Genomic DNA, 6,165 nt, shown 5'->3' with positions numbered 1-6,165 from the left:
CGACGACATGTTTGTTTGTCATGATATATTACAGTGCAATTACAAGTATACTATTTAGTTGCACAAGTGTAATTATACAGTTAGATTAAATTTCAAATATAAAGTTAATTATTAATTAAAAGTTAAGATTGAACAAATATATGCATTTATATATGATATTAAATTAAACATTTAAAATACATATTGTTTCTTGAAAATATATTAATTACTAATCATATATTTGTAACTAATATTGTAAAATAATTGACATATATTTTTAAATTATAATATTTTATTTTAATTAATTATAAAAACTAAAAGTACATATTATGTAAGAACATCATGGAGTGCTTGATAAGAAGATTAATATTTATAAATGTAATACCATAACGTTACTCAAATTGTTTTAGGGAAAAAAATAATTTATCAATTCTTACTAAAAAATGAATGGCAAGCAATCTGAATCTCTGATGACCCAAAGGGTCATCTTATGTTTTAGAACCCGATTCTATGCTATTAAGCCTTAAAAATCTCATTTTTAACTTCCTCAATTTGTGTGCGCAGTCCGGCCGTATTTTCGCAAAGCCTTTATATTGAAAGTTGATGAAAATAATAATTTTTGCCTTAAAAGTTAATTTTAGTTGACCTCCATCAACGTTTTGAGTAAACGGACCCATACCCATATTTTGACGGTCCCGGTGGGTCCGTAATGAAATATGGGACCCGGGCGTATGCCCGAAATCGAATTCTGAGGTCCCTAGCTCGAGATATGAATTTTTGTTAAAAATTAAAAGACTGAAAATCTAATGGTTTTAAGGATTTGGTTAATGTTTTATCTTGTTGGTATCGGGTCCGTATTTTGGTTTCGGAGCCCGGTACATGTTCATTATAATATTTAAGGCTTGTCTGTAAAATTTGGTGAAAAACTGAGCTGATGTGACGTGATTCAGACGTCCGGTTGAGAAATAAAAAATTTAAAGTGTTCTTGAGAATTTTATTTGATTTGGTGCTAAATTCGTAGTTCTAGGTGTTATTTTGGCGATTTGATCGCGCGAGCAAGTTCATATGGTGTTTTAAGACTTTTGTGCATGTTTGGTTTGGAGCCCTGAGGGCTCGGGTGAGTTTCGGATAGGCTACAGAGTGTTTGAACTTAGAAAAACCAGCAATTGATGCACCAGATCTGCAGACTTCGCATTTGCGAGGTCTGGCTAGCAAATGCGAGCCTCGCAATTGCGAAGAGACCATAGCATTTGCAAGTAGTGGGCTGGGAGGGACACCTTTGAATTTGCAAAGTTTTTGATTTCGCATTTGCGATCCTGACAGTTCGCATTTGCGAACACATGGTCGCATTTGCGAACCCCAGGTCGTAAATGCGATACCTGCAACTGTTCAAAATTTAAGTTAGATGGGATTTTCTCCCATTGTCCAAATTTTCAAATCCTAAAACCCTGGAGACGATTCTTCCAAGACAAATTCTTCCCCAAAACTTTGGTAAGTGATCCTAACACACTTTCTTCCAATTCCCATCACATTTTATGAATTTCCAACCTAAAATCTAGGATTTCCATGGTAGAAATTGGGAGTTTGGGTAAAATTAGGAATTTTTGAAAAATTAGGATTTAGACCTCTAATTGGGATCAGATTTCAAAACTAATTACATATTCGGGCTCGGGGGTGAATTGATTTTGGTCTGAACCTCGAGTTTTGACCAAGCGGGCCTTGGGTCGATTTTTGACTTTTTAGGGGAACGCTTGAGAAATCTAAATTTATGCATTGTAGTTAGTTTATTTAGCAATAATTGATGTTATTGAGTTAAATGTGGCTAGATACGAGTGGTTTGGAGGTGGACACTAAAGGAAAAGCGGTAATTAAGCATTGAGTGGCCCGTGGGGTGAGGTAAGTGTTGTGTCTAACCTTGACTCAAGGGATTAGGAATCCTTGATTTATTTTCTATATGAAATCCATGTGAGCGGTGTATAGGTGAGGTGACGAGTACCTATGCGCCGCCAATTTATCTGTTTTGCCTGTTTTCTTCCCTTCTTCTTATATTATCTTTTCCTGCCTTAACTTCTACATGTTTTACTTGTAATTCCATGCCTAATTGCTACTTGTTAGACATTGTGTATTTTGTTAGAAGTGTTAGCTCTTTCTTAGCTTTGTTGTCTCTTATTATTGTTTGAACTGGTTATTGGTACTTTCAAGGCATATTATGGATTGGTCTCGCTGTGTGGTATTACTTGTATAAAGTCTCATAGTGTATAATCTTTCTAAATGCTTTGGTTTGAAATTGAGCCTTGTGAAGAGTTATATGATTTGAATTATGTAATTTCTGTATTTGCCAAATAAATAATATTGATATGGTGGGATCGGGTTGCGCGCCGCTACAGGTGTAATAAGGGTGGATTGTAGTGAAATAAGGATAAACTGTGATTGTGATTACTGTGATACAGTGGGATCGGGTTGCATGCCGCAACAAGTGTAATACGGGTGGATTGTGGTGAAATAAGGGTGAACTATAATTGTGGTTATTATGATATGGTGGGATCGGGTTGCACGTCGCAATGATCTTTATGCTTATATTTTCACTTGATCGTGTTAGTTGAACGGTAGTCTTAAACTGTACTGAAGGATTTGTTATAGCTGAGCACTGATGATATGTTTTGAGAACTATATTCATTCATTGCAAGTTACTGCTTTCTTTTATCATGTCCTTCTTTCTGCTTTTATTATACACTATATGCAGATTATATTATAAATGCATCGTCGTAGCCTCGTCACTACCTCGTCGAGGTTAGGCTCGGCATTTACTAGTACATGGGGTCGATTGTATTGATACTGCACTTCCTGTGTAGATTTTGGAGTAGGTTCGTGCTGATGAGGAGGTTGGCTGTAGAATTCACTTGCTTAGAGACCCAAGGTAGTCCTGTTGGCGTCTGCTGGCCCTGGCGTCCCCTTCTATACCCCATACTTTGTTGTTTTCCTTATTTCGTAAATAGTTGTATTTTCTTTCGTACAAATGCTTGTAGTAAAATCTTAGAATATTCGTGGATTGTGACATCGGATTTTGGGTAGTAATAGTAATAGAATATAAACAAAGAAGCTATTTACTTACATCTGCATTTGTTTCGACTCGTTTAGCTTGTTTATTGTAATCACTGAAACGTTAAGGAAATTGGCAAATAAAATTTTAACTTTAGCTTGCTTAGCAAGTGTGATGTTAGGCGCCATCATGGTCTCGATAGTGGGAATTCCGGGTCGTGACAAGTTAGTATCAGAGCCTAGGTTGCCTAGGTCTCACGATTCACGAACATGCTTAGTAGAGTCTGGGGGATCGGTACGGAAACGTCTGTACTTATCTCCTAGAGGCTACAGAGTTTAGGAACAATTACACTTTTATTCTTCTCTGTCATGCGATTTTGTCCTCTTAATGCTAATTGAACTCTCTACTCTTGTTCTTTCGCAGATGGCGAGAACACGTACCGCTTCTTCAGCTGAGCAGTAGCCAGAGCCCCCAGTGGAAACTCCTACGAGGGGTAGAGGATGAGGCCGAGGCCGTGCTAGAGGTCGAGGCAGGGGCAGGGCTCAGCCCAAAACTCGAGCAGCAGCACCAGCGGCAGAGCCTCACGTAGAGTTTGATGAAGAGGCTCCAGCCCAGACCGTTTTAGTAGGGCCAGCTCAGGTTCTAGAGGGATTCATCGCTACCCCGGTACTTCAGGATGCTTTGGTCTCTCTAGTGGGCCTCATAGAAAGTATGGCACAGGCCAGCACATTTACAATAGCAACAGCCATCTCTTAGGCTGGGGGAGGAGCACAGACTCCTGCTACCTACACTCCGGAGCAGATGGCTCCTCAGTTTCAGACTCTAGTAGCTCAGCCCGTTGGGGTAGTTCCGCAGGGTGTTGCAGCACAGACCGGTGATGGATCGACTATGTCTTCTGAGGATTTATGGAGATTGGATAGGTTTACCAAGCTTTTCCCGGTTCACTATAGCGATGCATCTTCAGAGGATCCCCAAGATTATTCGGACAATTGTCATGAGGTGTTACGGTACATGGGGATAGTGGAGACTAATGGGGTCGACTTTGTTGCATTTCATCTATCAGGATCCGCCAAGAAATGGTGGAGGGATTATATGTTGGTCAGACCAGCTGGGTCATCGGCTCTTACTTGGGACCAGTTCTCTCAGCTATTTCTTGAGAAGTATCTTCATATCACTTATAGAGAGGACTATCGGAGGCAGTTCAAACGTCTACAGTAGGGTTCTATGATTGTCACTCAGTACGAGACTCAATTTGTGGATATGGACCATCATGTTATTCTCCTGCTTCCTACAGAGAGAGAGAGAGAGAGTGAGGAGGTTTATTGAGGGACTTGCTCAGCCTATCAGATTGCAGATGGCTAAGGAGACTAGGAGTGAGATTTCTTTCCAGGATGTAGCCAATTTTGCCAGGCGAGTTGAGATGGTTTTAGCTCAAAGGAGTGGTTAGAGGTCTGACAAGAGGTCGCGTCACTCCGATGGATTCAGTGGGTCCTCATTTGGAGGTTGAGGCACTTTTGGTAGAGGCCATCCTCTCAGGCCGTTTTATTCAGCATTCTAGGCACCCATGGTGCTTCAGGTGGTCATGGTCCTCATATGCATTATTCGAATTAGCTAGCCTATAGTGCACCACCAGATCCTATCAGTGCACCTCCTATTCAGAGTTATTACAGTGGTCACCTGGCCCGTCCGGGTCAGTGTCAGTTTCTATGGCCATATTATCAGGATGGATATTTCGAGTGTAGTGGCTATAGACATATCAGGAGGACCTGTCCGAGATTATTGTACATTCCGCCACAGCAACAAAATTCTCGTGCCATGATTCCAGCACCAGGTGCACCACCGCCCGCTCAGCATGCTAGAGGTAGGGTCAGGGAGCCAGAGGCAGAGGTCAGGCCGCTAGAGGTGGAGGTCAGGCCATTAGAGATGGAGGCCAGGACATTAGAGGTGGAGGCCAACCAGCAGAGGGCTGTCCTAGAGATATGGTTCAGAGTGGTGGGGTCGAGCCTTGATGTTATGCTTTTCTAGTCAGGCCTAAGGTTGAGTCATCCAATGTTGTTATCATAACTAATTGTATCAGTTTGCAGTAGAGATGCTTCAGTTCTATTTGATCTAGGGTCTACCTACTCCTATGTGCCATCTTACTTTGCTTCATATTTGGTTGTGCCCCGTGATTCCTTAAGTGCTTCTGTGTATGTGTCTATACCTATGAGGGATTCTATTATTGTAGATCGTGTCTATCATTCGTGTGTGCTTATTATTGGGGGTCTTGATACTAGTATAGATCTCCTACTTCTCGATATGATCGATTTTGATATCATTTTGGGGATGGATTGGTTGTCACCTTATCATGCCATATTGGGCTATCATGCCAAGATAGTGACCTTAGCCTTGTCGGGGTTATTTCGATCTCCTGGTCATTATACCAGTAGGGTTATCTCTTATATGAAGGCTCGGTGTATGGTCGAGAAGGGGTGTCTAGCTTATTTGGCTTATGTCTGTAATTCTGGTACGGAGGTTCCTTCTATGGATCCGGTACTAGTTGTCCATGAGTTTCCAGAAGTGTTTTCTGCAGACTTGTCGGGGATGTCACCCGATAGGGATATTGACTTCTGTATTGATTTGGTTCTGGGCACTCAGCCCATTTCTATTCTGCCATATCGTATGGCCCCGCCAGAGTTGAAAGAGTTGAAAAAGCAATTGCAAGATTTTCTGAATAAGGGCCTTATTAGACCTAGTGTCTCGCCTTGGGGTGCGCTCGTGTTATTTGTAAAAAAGAAAGATGGATCAATGAGGATGTGCATAGATTATCGATAGTTGAACAAAGTCACCATCAAGAACAAGTATCCATTGCCTAGGATTGACGACTTATTTGATCAGCTTCAGGGTGCCAAGGTATTTTCGAAGATCGATTTGAGGTTTGGCTACCATCAGTTGAGGATTAGGGCATCCGATGTCCCTAAGACAACTTTTCGGACTCTGTATGGGCATTATGAGTTTCTAGTAATGTCACTCGGACTGACAAATGCCCCAACAATATTCATGGATCTGATGAACCGGGTGTTCAAACCCTATCTGGATTCCTTTGTGGTTGTTTTTATTGATGATATCTTGATCTACTCCCGCAGCTGAGAGGAGCATGAGCAGCA

The sequence above is a fragment of the Nicotiana sylvestris genome, chromosome 10 (genome assembly GCF_000393655.2).
Source record: "Nicotiana sylvestris chromosome 10, ASM39365v2, whole genome shotgun sequence".
NCBI lineage: Eukaryota > Viridiplantae > Streptophyta > Magnoliopsida > Solanales > Solanaceae > Nicotiana > Nicotiana sylvestris.
The sequence above is the reverse complement of the archived record's forward strand: the minus strand, read 5'-3'. Positions refer to the sequence as shown.